Here is a 16,172-nt window from a genome sequence, read left to right on the forward strand (position 1 = left end):
TTCTGCTGCATAAAACACAGTTGTGAAAATGAGAAGAGAAGCCACATACTGTAAGAAAGTATGCAAAAAATGCATATCTGTTAATGGACTGGTATTCTGAATACCAGAACTCTTATAACTTAACAAGATAACAATCTTAATTTAAAATGGGCAAAAGATTTGAAGAGACACTTCATCAAAAGGATGCATATGGCAAATAAGCACATAAAAAGACTCTTACAACCATTAGTCATTAGGGAAATAGACCTTAAAGAAATATTGAGATGTCACAACACACCTATTAGAATGTAAACAAACAAAATACTGGCATTACCAGGGGCTGACATGGATGCAGAGCCCCTGGAACACTCACACATTGCCAGCGGGCATTAAAAACTGGCATTGTCACTTTGGAAAACTGGCAGTTTCTTACAAAGTTATGCCTACATTCCCATACAACCCAGCAACACCCATTCCTAGGTATTTATTCAAAGGAAATCAAAATACATGTTCACACAGAAAACTATAAACAAATGTTTATAATATCTTTTTTCATAATTGTCAAAAACTGGAAACAACCCAAGTGAATATCAACTGGGAGATGGATCAATTGTGCTACATCATGTGTAGGAATATTGTTCAGCGATGAAAAAGGAACTACTGATATATGTAACAAAATGGAAGAATCTCAAAATATGACTTTAAGTGAAAGAAGCAATACACAAAAGGCTCCTATTTTTATGACATTATTCTGACCTAACCTTTGAAAAAATTCTATCATCTCTTTTCTCTACATTCCCACTTTATTGCCAACCAGGTAGCGGCATAATATCCAAATTCAAAGTTCAGACCCCTTAAGGCCAGAAAGACCTGGCACTAGACTCCTTACCTTACCCTCTCCATGTGGCCTGGAAAAGTGAGTTCTCTCTCAACCGCGGGTCCCATCCAGGTACCTATGGCTAAGACCATTCCCCAACCCCTCACAGTAACATCTGCATGCTGGCCCTGCCCAGAGGGAGAAACAGAAGCACAGAAACTGCAGCAGAGGCTGCTATGTGTCCACCCAACACCATTCTCCCTTCTTCCACAGTCAGACACTGCAGTGTTCCCAACACATTTCCAAACCTCATTTATAGATACAGGCAACCAACAAGATTTAAGCATAAGTCAGTGGAGAACATTTTAAGGAAAGGTCTTCAAAAGGAGTTCACTCAACTGGGATGCAGGCATCTCTACTTACCTCCTTTCCTTCTTCCTCATGTCTATAAGGCAGAAGTGATAGATGGAGCTCCAGCAACCATCTCTTGACAGTAAGGTAACCTTGAACATAGAAGCCACACACTAAGGATGAAGGAAAAAAAAAAAAGATAGAAGGATCCTGGGTTCCTAATGACCATGGAGCCCCTGTATGAGTCCTAAATTGCTTGCTTTTCTCTTCTACATGAAAGGAAAAGAAAGGGCCTTATTTTGTTAAAGCCACTACTATTCTGAGTTTCTATTAGTAGCAGAATTCCTAATTGTTCAAAGACAATTCCTAACTGATCCAAGGATCTAACCAATTTTTAAAATGATACTGAAAACTAGACAAAGTTAAAAATGAAAAGTTGATAGCTTGATTTCTCTCGCAGGTTAGCTTTTTGAGAACAAATTTGCTGATCTCATAGGAGATTTCTATTACTTTAGTACACTAATCTTTGCTCTTTTCTTTTTCAGTTAAACTGAAAATAAGTAGAAGTGTACAAGTTGTAAATCACACCCTCTATGTCCATAGAACTGAATGAAAAATGTATCCAGCTGTTACTTGTTCCAAATCAGCAACAAGTTACCTCCGCAGTCAAACTAACTTCCCCCACCCTCTTAGATTGATACTCGATGTGCTCAAAGAGCAGCAGAACACTTCCTCCCTAAACTATGTTAATTTTATATTTTGTAGAGCCTGACTTTTTTGCACTGTAAAGAATTCAGACACTTTTCTCTCGACCACCAAAAACAAAATTAAATCTACAAAACAGGTATAAAGATGCAAATTATAAAACCTTGAAAAAGAAAAACTAAAATGCAGGGGGAGAAAAATAGGGAGTATTTCTGATTGAAGTGGTTAAAGCAGAATTTATAAAAGAAAAGCTAGAACAAATGATAAAAATAAGAATGATGTAACAAAAGAGCCTCTTCAGGTTGCAAAATATAAGGGGGCCAGCAGCTGGTGTAACTAACTGCCCCTGGGCCTGATCCTTCACAGCCTAGTTTCTGTTACAAGAGCCCCATTCACACCACTTCACAAATCCTCCACTCACACCAGCCCCCAGACTGTCCTGGAGGAGTAACCTGGGGATATGCAAAGACTATGAGCAGAAGGCATAAGAACCAAGACCACAGCACTTCCAGGTATGGGACGTAAGTCAGAGCAGTTTGTCCATACTGGGACCCTAATCTAATTTTACTCTCATTTGAGTTTCTCTCACCCCCAAAATGTTTCTTAAAAGAGGGGCTTACGCCAGTTCAAGGGAAATCAAATCACAGTTTTGCTGCATGCACTTCCAGTTGAAAGGCAGCCACTGTACATACGCTCCATGGAATGCTCCTCACAGAGCCACCCCAAGGATACTTCACAAGCAATATAAACACAAGGTATCCATTCAGTTTATGCTACTAGAGAACAAAGTTTAGGGAACAAGGAGTCACTTCAGTTGCCTTTAATTTCAGCTTGGGAACATTCTCTGGGGAAAACAAAGATCATTCACACCATGGAGAACATGACCTTGGCTTGGTAGGATGGAAAGAATAGAGATACAGGCATCTAAAGACTTGGGCATGGAACTGCCACAGTTTTGTTATACGACCTTAGACTAGTTACTTAACCCTCCCCGAGTTCCAGTGTCCTCAGCAGGAAAATTAGTTCAATAATACATTCACATTAGGATTATTGAAAAAAAAAAATGACCCAAAGGTGTTCAGTAAATGATTATTTCCCCTTTCTGCACATTCCCACAGCCCCAAACTGACACCCTGCAGGCTACAGCTGGCTTATAGATATGTTTTTGCTGCATTCTGTGTTTTTTATTTTAAGGAGCCACAATTAAATACTTTTCTCAACTGCAATTTCAGTTTACCTTGAGAAACTATAATGGTCACACTGGGCCTGCATTCCTCCATGGCCACAGGGCTGCTAAAGTTGATTATTTAGGCAAAGTACACACTCACCAGTTCATCGATTCCTAACCCAGCCATGTTCATTCCTTTGTGTTAACTGCCTGAGAATATAGACATTTGATCTGCCAAATCTGCTAGCAATCACAAAGGGATCCATTCTACCCTCCATCTTCTCTTCCCTCTACCACATCACAGGTTCCTTTGGTACCCTAGTCCAGCAGTGAAGTTAAACATGTAATTTGGGCTAATTCCACTCAGGATGGAGCACTAGACTGAATGCGAAATTGAAAGTTCAGTCAGTTCCATGAAATCAAGTTATGGGGGGAGGGAGATCAGGGAAGACACACATGCATACCCATGATGGATGACAGGACTCAGATTCATCTGTTTTTCTTTGTGAATTCAGTGAAATGAGTTTGTGCAACAAAGTACAAATCACGTACTTTCATTCTACAAGTGTTAATTAATATTTAAGTGCATTTCTTTATTTTAAGATAATTTAAGTCAGCTTCTACTTACACAAATATTAAATTAATAACCAAATATATGTATAATGGGAACAAGCTGCTGGGAAAGCACAGAGAAACAGGTAATCCCATATTGGAGATGGGAGTACAAAAGGACACAACCTCTGTAAAGGGAAATCTGGTAATATCTAATAAAATTCTGGATGAAATTTACTGTTTAGATCCCAAAAAGCCCACTTCTGGAAATCTAAGGGATACACACCTGCATAAGTGAGAAGTAATAGATGCATCAGTGTATGAGTTGTCCATTGCTGTGTCACACACACAGTGGCCAACCACACCAGTTTGTCCAGGACTGCGAGGTTCCCTGAACCTCAGAACTTTGAATGCTAAAACTAGAGCAGTCCCAGGCGAGCCGGGGTGGTTGGGCATTCTAGTAACAAATTACCCTAGAATTTATAAAGGTAGTAAGCTCCTCAACATAGGTCTTAACAATGATTTTTGAGGCTGACACAAAAAAGTAAAAACAACAACAGCAAAAATAAACAAGTAGGACTATACTGACCTAAACATTCAGCATGACCCAGGACACCATCAACAAAGTGAAGAGGAACCTGCCAAATGGGAAAAAATATCTGTGAATCCTGTATCTGGTAAGCAGTTAATACCCAGAATACATAAAGAACTCATACAACTCAATAGCAAAAAAAAAAATCCAATTAAAAATGGGCAGAGGATCTGAACAGACATTTTTCAAAGGAGATATAACAAATGGCCAACAGACACATGAAAAGATGCTCAGCCCACTAATTATCAAGGGAATGCATCTCAAAACCATGATGAGATGCAATCTCACATCAGTCAGAATGTTTATTATCAGAAAGACGAGAACAAGCAAGCATTGACAAGGATGTAGAGAGAAGGGAACCCTCATGTGCTGCTGGTGGGAATGTAAACTGGTGCAGTCACTATGGAAAACAGTATGGAGTTTCCTCATATAATTAAAAATAGAACTACCATATAACCCAGCAACTCTACTTCTAGGTATTTACTCAAAGAAAACAAAAAAAACTCAAAAAGATTTTTGCACCCCATGTTCATTTCAGCATTATTTACAATAACCAAGATATGTCCATCAATGGATAAATGTATAAAAAATGTGGTATATGTATACAATGGAATATTAGTCAGCCATAAAAAGAACAAAATCTTGCCATTTACAATAACATAGATGGACCACAAAGGTATTATGCTAAGTGAAATATCAGACAAAGAAAGACAAACACCATATGATCTCACTTATATGTGGAATCTAAAAAAAAAACAAAAAAAAAATTAGATTGTTGGTTGTAGGGAAGGGGAGTGAAGGGGATCAAAAGATATAAACTTCCAGCTATAACATAAGGAAGTCTTGGGATGTAATGTACAGCATGATGAGTATAGTTTATAATACTGTACTGCATGTTTGAAAGTTGCTAAGAGAGTAAATCTTAAAAGTGCTCAACACAAGATAAAAACTTTGTAACTACATAAGGTGATAGATGTTAACTAGATTTATTGTGACCATCATTTGGCAATGCATAAAAATATCACATTCTGCTGTGTACCTCAAACTAATATAATGTTATATGTCAATTATACCTCAAAAAAAAAAGGAACTTCAGTGCTAAAACATTAGAATAGTCCCAGGTAAACTGGCGCTGTTGGTCATCCTAGTAATAAATTGCCCTAAAACTTATCACCTTAAAATAATACACTTTTTTTTTTAATCTTACAGTTTCTGTGAGTGAAGAATGCAGGCATGTCTCAGATGGACTTGTCTCACAAGGCTTCGATCAAAGTGTCAGGGCTGGGGTCTTATCTTGTTTAACTACAGAGGGCTCTGCTTCTAAGCTCCCTTCCATGGCTGTTGGCAAGGGCTTCCTCAGGGCTACTGGACTGAAGGCTTCAGTTATTTGCTGGCTGTGGGTTGGAGGCTGTCCTCAGTTCCTCGCCATGTGGACCTCTCAAACATGGCAACTTGCTTCATGAAAGAGGATTTCCCAGTGTCCTGCCAATGGGTTTCAGCCCCAGGCAAGTTCACTGTGGATTCAATGAGACCAAAAAAAACAACAACAAGAAACAACAGTAGAATGTTCTTCGGGTGAAAGGGTTTATACCCAACTTTACTCCTACAGTGGCAGGTCAGTCACTAGAATCCCATCCACTCAGAGCGAGTCTACATGCAGCAAGCTGGTCTCTACCTCTGGGCCTCTCTGCCTGCACAGCCATCTAAGTCTCCACCCTCGGCGCTGCCACCATTCCAGTCTCATCTCTGCTCTCCCGCAGCCTTACAGCTGTACCACAGTATTGCCCAGAGCACTGGGTGGAGCTCCTTATATAGAGTCAATAATGAAGTATTGCCCACACGTGTGTAATGAGCTAGCCAACCAGGGCCAAGTGAGAATCCTGGCCATAGGAACCTTCACTTTATCCACACATAGCAAGACAGAAGTCACATTTTTTTGTAACCTAGTCACAGAAGAGATAGCCCTTGAACACTGCCATATCCTACTGGCTAGAAGCAAGTGATTCAAGGCAAGGGGCCTAAACAATGCTGAGAGGTAGAAATCACCTGAGACCAGCACTGACTCTGACCTCGGCCTAGGTGTATCAGACACACCTGTGTTCTCTTTTAAATCTTCTCAACTCCCACCTCAAACTCTAGCTATTGCTGCAGCAAAAGCACTGTATCATAATTAGCTTTTCAAAGGTGCAACCCGGCATTGCTTTGCTTCAAGCCTGTGATGATGTCTGATATGAATCATAGTATTCTAAGAAGAACATAAATAGACAGCAGTATAGTATCTCCTGACTTTTTTTTTTTTAATGAACTTAAAATCTAGAAGGCAGAAAGCTGAAGTCAGATGCTACAGTGGAAATCCTTGGCCCTCCACCTGGGTTCGCAGTTCAATTAATTCATAGACCCAGAGCCCACTGATTGAAGGGGAGGCTGGGTCTCCTTGAGAAAGATCCCTGCAAGTCCATTACAGGTATATACAACAAATATTCTCCCAGTCCTTTCCCAAAGGGACCTATGGCCATTCACCAGACTACCTGTGCACTGGGGGAAAGGAAATACAAAGATGTTTCAACCTTAAACTGCTACCAAGAAATCAAAAGTGTCATCTACTATTGTTCTCTGGTTAGATAAGAAAGTATGGAGGACAGGTGATAAATGAAATTCTGGTCCAAGTCTACCTCACGGTGGAACCAGGAGTTTTTTCTGCAGTAATGGTGTTTACAATTGGGATAGATAAACTTAGAAGATGGAAACCCCTTACACTGGATCCTTCAACTTTTAATTTAGAGCCTTTATGGTAAGAAGGGCCAAGTGGAAGGCCTTTGCAATCTTTATAGTACTAACAGTTTTGTGTAATAGATCCATGCAAAGCAAGATCAGTGTGAATAAAATGAGAGTTCCTATGGCCAGGATTCTCACCTGGCCCTGGTTGACTAGCTCACTGCACACCTGTGGACAACACATGGCTATTGACTCTACATAAAGAGCTCTGCCTAGTGCTCTGGGCACGACACGGTGGTAGGGCTGCAAGGGAGCAGAGCAGAGGCTGGAGGGGTGGCAGTGCTGAGGACAGAGGCCCAGAGGATGGCTGTGCAGGATAGCTGTGCGGACAGAGGGGCCCAGAGGCAGAGACCAGCTTGCTGCATGCAGACTTGCTCTGAGTGAATGGGATTCTAGGGACTGACCTGCCACCTGGAAATAAAGTTGAGTATAACCCTTTCACCCCAAGAACGTTTTGCTGTCAATTTCTTTGGTCACATTGAATCCATAGCGAACTTGCCCAGGGCTGAAACCCATTGGCAAGACAATCAGATACTACTTATTTTCTCCCTGGGCATCATTTGAGGTGGGAGTGAAAGTTCTAAAGCCAGAATATGCCCAGTGGTGTGATCTGAGGCACACTGAGCAGGTTTCTGCCACCCGAAGCTTGTACTCCACCCACTAGTCCATTTTTGTAAGGGTAATTACCCCACAAAGGAGTAACACATTAACAGGAACTCTCTATACCACAGGAACACATCACTTAAACTCTCTATACAGAGGATCTTCTTAGCCTGAACTAGACATGCTCACAAGATAATCAGATGATCCTAGGCCACACTGGTCTATCAGAAGGATGTAGGGCAGGACCACAGGTCCTCATCAGGGCAGCACCAGGGGAGTCCCTCAGTGAAAGTCCATACATCAGCCCGCACAGCCATTCAGCACTAACTATTTCTCAGGAACAGCTCAGGCGCAAGGGATAAGATCTACCCTGGACAGGTGTGGAAGCTAACTCGACTTAAAATCCTCACTCCCAGAGTAGCCAGTATCTCCTGTAACAACTCCCTAGACATAGCTTTCATCACCCCCACAGGACACCTGTTATGTCACCACACTCAGGGAAGCTTAAAGCATGATATCCTTAGCAGGAATTTATGGTTCTTTATAGTTCTTCCTAGTCCAGACACAATTTACCAGTCAAGAATCATTTTTATCATCAGCAATGTTGCCTGGAAATACAGCGTGCATTCTACCCTTAAGCAGTTGCCAGAGTAACAGAGCTATCCAGTTAAGCAAAGGTCAAGTTCTCATGCAAAAGGAAAGGCTTATTTACTCTTTACCCACCCACCCTTATTTGAAAATGTGAAAGAGTTTACAGAGTCTGCTCCTCTTTAGGAAGTTGCTGCTGTAGCTGCAGGATTGTTCCAATGTCTTTGGGGGAGCTGCATGGAAAAATATGGGTGCAAGAAGAGGATTTCCATGGACAGCTTTATCTCCTCCCCTTGTTTTCTGAAACAAGCTTTACTTGAAGTATGAGGCTGACATGTTTTTTGTTTTGTTTTTTAATTGTTTCAGATAAGGAGGCTACTAGGGCAATAACCCAGTAAATCTTAGGGTTTCAACTGACAGCCAGAGATTGAGGTACTTGGGACTATTAAAGCAGAATGTAATGTTGCCCACTCTCCACTGAGCCCTTCAGGTCAGAGGGCAGGGCAGTCTTACCCAGAGTCCAGGGAGTTGCCTATTAAGGCACCTTCTAGGCTCACTCCAGGTAGATAATCAAGAGCAGTTCTCTTTAACCTTGGGGATCTGCACTGCCTTCCAGGTGGGCCTATATGCCTACAGCACAAGCCTCAGTTGGCAGGGACCTCTCACCTGTAACTGTTCCTCTCTCTGGCCCCTGAACCCAAAGGCCCTTTTCATCATGTACCCTGTGTTCCTCTCCCAGATTTTGTCACTTGGCTCCATTTCATGCACCCTGGGATGGAGCTGGAGAGAGTTTGGGATACCTATGAATGAAGGGCAGAATAAAGGTCAAGCATTTATTTATACAGAAATCAAATTGTTTCCTAGTGAAAGTGAGCACCTTGGTAAAAATCTCCTGCTTGGTAATGGGATCTCTCACTCTTTTTTCTCTTTTTGAGTTACATGAAGACCAAGTTCTCTTCTGTCCTCCTGATAGGCAAAAAACCCCAGTAGATAGGAAGAGATAAGGAACTCATTCTGCACATAAATACTTCCAACTGTACAGAAGCATGCCTTGTTTGTGCCAGGAAACTGAACATCCACTGAAAAAGGGTCACTCTGAAAGCAGACCTCACCTTCTCCAAGGATGTGCAGCAGGGAAACATTTCATGGAGACCTGGGTTTTCACCTTTCAGGGCTCTGTCCTCCACATGGCTGAAACCTCTGCAGCTTGCAGGCTGGCACCAGCCCAGTGGAGAAAACTCAGTTCTTTTCTCCTGCAGCACGCCCAGTATTCAACTTTGGTGATTCTAGTGGTGCTCTGGTCAACTGTCCAGAGAGCCAAGAACTGGGGGAAGACAGACGAGCTGCCTCTGCAGCCAAGGAGAGTGGTGCAGTGATTCCTTAATGACTTTATTTAAGGGGGGAGATGAAATATAGGGCAAAGTCAGAGAAGACGGAGAGAGCTGGGGAAAGAGAGCAGATGTTGTAAAAGATACTCTTTCATGTTTCCTGTGCACTAGAAATCTGCAGATGTATGTTGGCAGGGCTACAGTCAGAGAACAGAGGGAGGCTGGAGTTGACACATCTGGGAATCATTCGGCAGGGGCAGAGTTCAAATGCGTTCTGCTTCAGCTGCTCTCAGACAGATCTTCCTGTGCAGCCATCGCTGGGTGAGGGGCTGGCCATTCAGAGCCCCTCTGCCCTCACTCCAGTGGAAGCCCTACCTAAGCCGGGAGGTTTTCCTCTGCATCAGTTCAGTCACATGAAGTTGAAATAATTATAAAAAGAGAGAAGGGGATGCGGAAAGGAGGAGAGCAAAGAGGAGAATGCACCACAACTGAGAGAAGCCTGGCTGAAAATCAAGAAACAAAATGTACTTGGATCAAATCCAGTGCATGAGTTAACTCGAGAGCAAAGAACACCATTCAGAGGAGAAAAAAAAAAGTCCTCTGCTGCATAGTAACACCCAGGGATCATGCTCTCTCCACACTTTTCTCAGAAATCCCTGTACATTCTGCCTTCCCTGATTTCAGGAATGCAGAGGGCTCTCTTGATCCTGAGGGAATTACTTCCTCTAGAAGGATTTATCGATTTCTGCAGAGAGCGAGCAGGGTCTCTGAGGGCCGGTCATCACCCACTGACCTGCAGCCTCTTGCTGCCACTGTGAGACACGGTCTTACCTCCCAAAGGGGGCAAGGTCACCTCGGGTGTTCAGTTGCCCTCACAGAGGAAACACATCTTCAGAATGAATTGTGTCCTGGCTCAAAGCTCCTACCATGCTCGACTGTGCAGACCATATTGGTCGCAGCTGCTGACATACTTAGCTCAGGGCTCATGGAGCTCCATGTGTGGTGAGGTGAACTTGCAGGGAGTCATAACAAGCATAGCTATGGTTGGTTACTATGGTCCAGGACCTCAAAGGTTCAGAGTCCACCTGGGGAAAGGAGACAGCTCATGCAAAGATAAGCAACGAAAGGCAGCCAAATATAATAAATGCCAAGTGTGAGACAAAACACCTTCAGAAGGATTTCCTCCTAATTCCCACCCCAAAGCTTTGCTTCCTGTACCCTCTACCTTGATGAATATCTCTTCCACCCCTGCAGAAGCCCAAGCCAGAAATGTTCATTTCTCCTCCTCCATCACCCTACATATACTATCTGGCCACTGGTCCTATTGATTTTAAGCTCTTAGCATTATCTCACATGTGTCCACTCCCTAATCCCACCACTCTCTGCAAATCAAGGCTGAAACAGTGTAGCTGCCTCCAAATTTGTCTCTTTGTTTCCAGTCTTGACCCCTGAAACCATCCTCTGAGTTATCTTCTGGAAATACAAATCTGAGTGTATCACTTCCTAAATGGTTTGGTGTTTCTCCACAGCTTCCAGGGTAAAGCTCAGCCTCCTGAGCATAACATGCAAAATCTTCATGATCCAGGTTTTGTTCACTCGCTGAACCTCTTCAGTGGTGTGCTGGTTAATGTTTAATAACCAGACCTCCAGACACAACATATGTAATCTTACATGACACATTCTCCCTCAAACAACGATGATCTTGTCCAACGTCCTTGTCACAACCGAATCTCTCCCTCCCCTGGGCCTCTGCACATCTTTCTCTCTCTACCTAGAAAGACCTTCTTGCTGCCTCCCCTACACCTAGTTACCCTTCAAGACCAGTTCCTGCAAGAAGTCACCCCATAGCAAGCATATTGGCCACCAAATGCTGCGCTGTACTTGTATACAGGCAGGACCTGCTGCTCTGGCCACGTACTAATGAGAACAAGGGCAATTTTTATCCTTTTGTCCACATTGCCTTACATGCTTCCTGGCATATAGTAGGTTTTCAGTAATCGCTGAGTTAAAGAATGCAAATAGTGCTAGTCTTTAATTTACTAGTTATACTCCACAATCTTGTAAAAAGTTTACATAGTAAGTGAAGTGCTATAGGTCTTCCTGGACATCAAGCTCTGGGAAATACAGAAGTCAGAGTAGCCAGATTAGACGTTTTGGAGTAGAGTTGCCAGATTCTGAAAATTAACATACGGGATGCCCAGTTAAATTTGATTTTCAGATAAACAGTGAACAATTTTTTAGTGTAAGTAAGTCCCATGCAATATTTAAGAAAGACTTACAGTAAAAATGTATTTGTTTATCTGAAATGCATATTTAACTCAGCATCCTGTATTTCATCTGGCAAGCCTATCTTTGAGGAGGCTGCATTTGAGCAAAAACTTGATGGATAAGTGAGATTTAGAGCTGGCAAAGAGAAGGAGGCTGATTCTTCTCATTGGAGACCCATGGGAGGGGCTACAAACAAATGCACAGAGCAAAGTGCAAAGAATTTTCAGACTGCTCAGAGCCTGAGGTTTACACTCACAAAGGATGTAAGGCTGAAAAGAAGGTCGTACCTGAACATGAAAATGAAGTGACCAGGAAAGAGAGCATTGTGACTACTCAGTCATTCGCTCAGAGTTCACAAGTCCTGAACTGGCCTGGAGGAGAGTAGAGGAAAGGATAGGAAGACTGGGCAGGTTTCTAAGTCTGTGTGGAAGTGAAAGAGGGCATCTAAGGAATCCTCAGATTTAAGACTCAAGAGAAGAAGCCAGGTTGGATGGGGCAGACAGAGGAAGATGAGCTTCATTTAGACGAGACGACCTTGACGTGCAAGCAGGACCACCAAAGAGAAATGAGCAGCCGAGCTGGAGATGGGGTGCTAGGGCCTGGGCATGACCCCACCTGTGGGGTGTCCCTACATATGTGACTGTGATGGTTACCAGGGTTCTCTGTCACTTACATGCTTTCATACATGGGCAAGGAATGGGAAAATTCCCATAAATATGCCAGACAGTGTAGCAGAGCACTGACATGCTGATGTGTTCCATGACGTCTCCTCATTCCAGAGCTGCTCCAGAGTCCACCCAGCCACTGGGGAGATGCCTCGCTCTTTGGCTTCCTGAGGAAATTCACGGTAGAACATTCTCAAGATGGAAAGGAACATTTTTTCTGTAAGTCACCTAGATATATTATAAAGTCCAAATTTAATACATTTCAAATCCACGCCTGAACAGAGAAAATTGCTTATCTACATGAAATTGGCAGAGGCACAGTCTATGGAAATAATGGACATGAAAGTGCTTTGAAAATTATAATGCACCACATAAATCAAAGAATATTATTATTCAGAGAAACTGAATACCTACAAGATAACTTGAAATAATCACCCAGACATCCAAATTATTTGCATATTGCCAGATATCTGGATATTTCAAGACGATTAAATGCACCCCACCCCCCACACCCCTGTCTTTTATATACCACTGATCACTGTGTATCATAGTCTATTAGTAATACCTTATTTTGTGTATTCCCTAACTACTTACAAGAATGTATGAGTCTCGATGTCAAGAAATTATGTCTGTTTTATTCAAGGCTATACCTCTCCACAAGCCAAGCAATGCTTATTTCTGATTGAGTGAATTAACTTCAGTTTCAGAGGGATAGCAGAGCTTGCATAGATATATCTTGGTAGCTAGGAAGTGTCCTCAAAGACATATATGAAACAAATCTCCAAATCACCTTGTTTGCTGTCCCATAACTAGGCACCAAACTGTTGAGCAGTACTATTAGGAGACAATGTCCATGTAAACAACTTGATTATACTCACAATAAGGATAAGTATTTGTACACCAATGTCTAAGTCCTTCCTGGTAGAGGACACCAGAGGCATCTCAGGTGACCAATGAGAATTAATTCCCCTCCTTTAGTACAGACCTTGTACAGCTCGGCTCTTTGATATTTCCTCTCATATCTCAGAGCCTCACCCCACCCCTGCTGAGGATTTCCTCAATAAAGGCGTCATGTGGACTGGGCTTTTCCTGTCCTCCTGGGATGTTGTGTTTGTTTCAAATGCCGGAGAAGAGCCCGTCTGAATTCTGATTCCAGAGCTCAGCAGGCCTATTTGTGCCTATGGTTCTTCTTGCACAGTTCACTCCCCTGCCTCTGTAGCAGTCCTGACTAGAGTGTGGACTGGACACCTCCTTGCGCATGGTGTTCTGTGGAGCAAGTAGAAGAGAAAGGATTCCTGCTCAGCTTCCCAGCATGAACTGGCATCCCTAATGCAGACAAACACACACAAAAATACACTGCAGCTGAAGCTCAGAAGAGCCTTGAAAGACATCCAGCTGCACTCTTAAACCCAGCTGGTATGAGTTCTGGCTAAATAATGGAACAGACTGGCAAATCTTGAAGAACTCAGTGCTAAAGTCCAAAAGGCTGTCATGTCTGAATGTGCTTGGCCTCTCTGCGAGACAGGAGGCTGAAAGAGGAAAGACTCAGTAGCAGGATGTTTGGTAAGATGGAGGGGTCCTAACAAAGAAGGTCCCTACTAAACAAGTGATTTCTTCTTGAAGTCTAATTTCAAGGAGAAGAATGGAAATCATCAGTGACAGATGGGCCACAAAACCCGGAGGGGCAAACTGAAGAACCTGAAGATGTCATGGGGTGGTGGCACCTGAATTCACAACAGATCATTGTAATAGGAAACCTCATGCACCTCTCACCACTATTGTCATCTACTACTCTTTCTGTTCTTCTCCTATGTGTCAATCACCCAGCCACCCACAAAGGAGGTTACCCTGCTGTTTCCTCCTAACTCAGAGGACTGCTTCCTGCAAGCCTTCCCCTTCCTCTGTAAGGCCATCCAGTTCCACAGAGTCTATTAACCCTTTCTCTTTTCCATTCTTGTCCTCAATTGATTCATTGCAGTATTCCTTTGGCCTCCTAATTACTGCCAGACATGAAGCTGATGGGCCAGGTTATACAGACACTATTATTGCCAGATCCTCTTCCCTTCATTGTCTGGAAGCCTGTCTCTATTTAAGCTCTAATCCTTTCTGCCATTTTTGACCTAGTTCCCATTATTTTATATTTTTCCACTTTAAGTTAAATGAGCCACTTGTCAGACTGCATATATCTTATTAGATCCAGCTCCTTTGTAACTCCAATGAATGTCTCATGGAAAAAAATTCCACCAGCCAGTTCCAGGGATTTATCTGCTTTCTTAACTCATAGCATAAAGGACTAGATGGAAAGCCACTTAAAAAAATTCTGGGGATATTCCCTAACATTGCAAAGTGATGCTGGAACTCACAGCATCCTACCACCCCCTCCAGTCTTCCTATGGACAAATGTATTTATATATCAAAAATATGAAAAAAGGCTGGATAAAGCACTCCTTACAATTGTTAAGTCTACTCATCCCTGGATGCAAAATTTATAACAGTTTTGATGAATGTGCTTCACAGATAAAGAGGAAAAAGTAATTGAGCAAGAGAGAAAAGAAAAACAAGGAATCAAGAGTTTAACAATAATTAAACACTCATCTAAGGTGTAATTAATCCTTGCTTATCTAAAGTCACAGACAACTGTATTGTAACTGAAGAAAAGTGTAAGAGATAATATGCTTTGGAAAATACTTCTTGAAACATGCATGGCATGACCATAGGTCTGAACAAAGACACCTTTAGTGATTAATACTACACAGACTGGCCCCCCACCCCTTTCTGGGCAAATTTCAGAAGGTATCACAGGCACATGTGTATGTAGCACAAACCTTTACACCAAATTGAACCTGTAAAGGGCTCTCACTGTTGCTTTAATATGCTCTATTTTGCTTTTCCATGACTTAGGGAAACATCAGGACTACTTAGGGGTGTTGTCAAGTACTAATCTTAGTCTATTTTTCCCCTCTAAAATCAAGTAGTTTCACAGTTGACCAATTGAAACTGTAAAGCATGTGGGACTCTCAGAGATTATATCAAGAAACAGTAACATCGAGACGGTTTTATAATTCCATGAGGGAGTGGTAAGTGTCTTGCTTCGGCTGGTGGCAACTTGCATTATGCAATCCAGATATAATGTCTGGGATAGATAAGAATTAAAAATATTAATCTATAGTTTTCGAACCTCCAAGAGGAGCTGATGTTTATCCAGTCTTCACTGAATTGTGTAATCAATCCGTCTATTTAAAAGGGTATTTTTTATTATAGATAAGATATCAACAGTAAAAAATGAATATAAATAAATAACAGAAATAGCTGTGACAAAAATATGCTATGCACTTTTTATGCATTATTTTAACACAGCCATCTATTGGGTAGGTATTATTATGATGTATATTTTATAGGTGGAAACCTGAGGTTTAGTTAGTTAACCAGTGTCAAAGGACATTTGGTAAATGTGCACAGGTCCATCTGCACCCAGAGCCCATGCCCTTAGCTATAGTGCTTTAAAATATGGCCATGATAGAAACTTTTTAATTAGAATGTAAAAAGGAGAGCAACAGCAATTATTATCATACTTGCTCAGAGACAACAAAGTCTCCTCTACAAAGATACATTGTATGTACACCCACAATTTAACAAAAATGGGTGGAGCTCGTGTTGAACATACCATGGTATAAAGTTTGTATTTTCATTTGATATACATTGTGGAGGTCTTTTACATCAAAAAATATACTTCTACCATATCCTATTTAATGATTATTTTCCATTGGTATCCCTACTGCAT

The 16,172-nt window shown here is 42.0% G+C and overlaps 1 long non-coding RNA gene across 2 annotated transcripts in view; it reads right to left on the bottom strand.

The window, feature by feature from the left end:
- LOC130681449 (uncharacterized) overlaps positions 1-16,172 on the bottom strand; it is a 121,545-nt gene that overhangs the window by 65,967 nt on the left and 39,406 nt on the right. The window contains exon 3 of one of the 2 annotated variants that reach the window (XR_008994612.1): positions 4,113-4,210. The exons of the other annotated variant lie outside the window; for it this stretch is intronic. This is a non-coding gene — a long non-coding RNA (uncharacterized LOC130681449). Of the gene's footprint in view, positions 1-4,112; positions 4,211-16,172 lie in introns of those variants that run through there. 2 annotated transcript variants of the gene reach the window in all.

The sequence above is a fragment of the Manis pentadactyla genome, chromosome 2, assembly GCF_030020395.1.
Source record: "Manis pentadactyla isolate mManPen7 chromosome 2, mManPen7.hap1, whole genome shotgun sequence".
In the NCBI taxonomy this organism is placed as follows: domain Eukaryota; kingdom Metazoa; phylum Chordata; class Mammalia; order Pholidota; family Manidae; genus Manis; species Manis pentadactyla.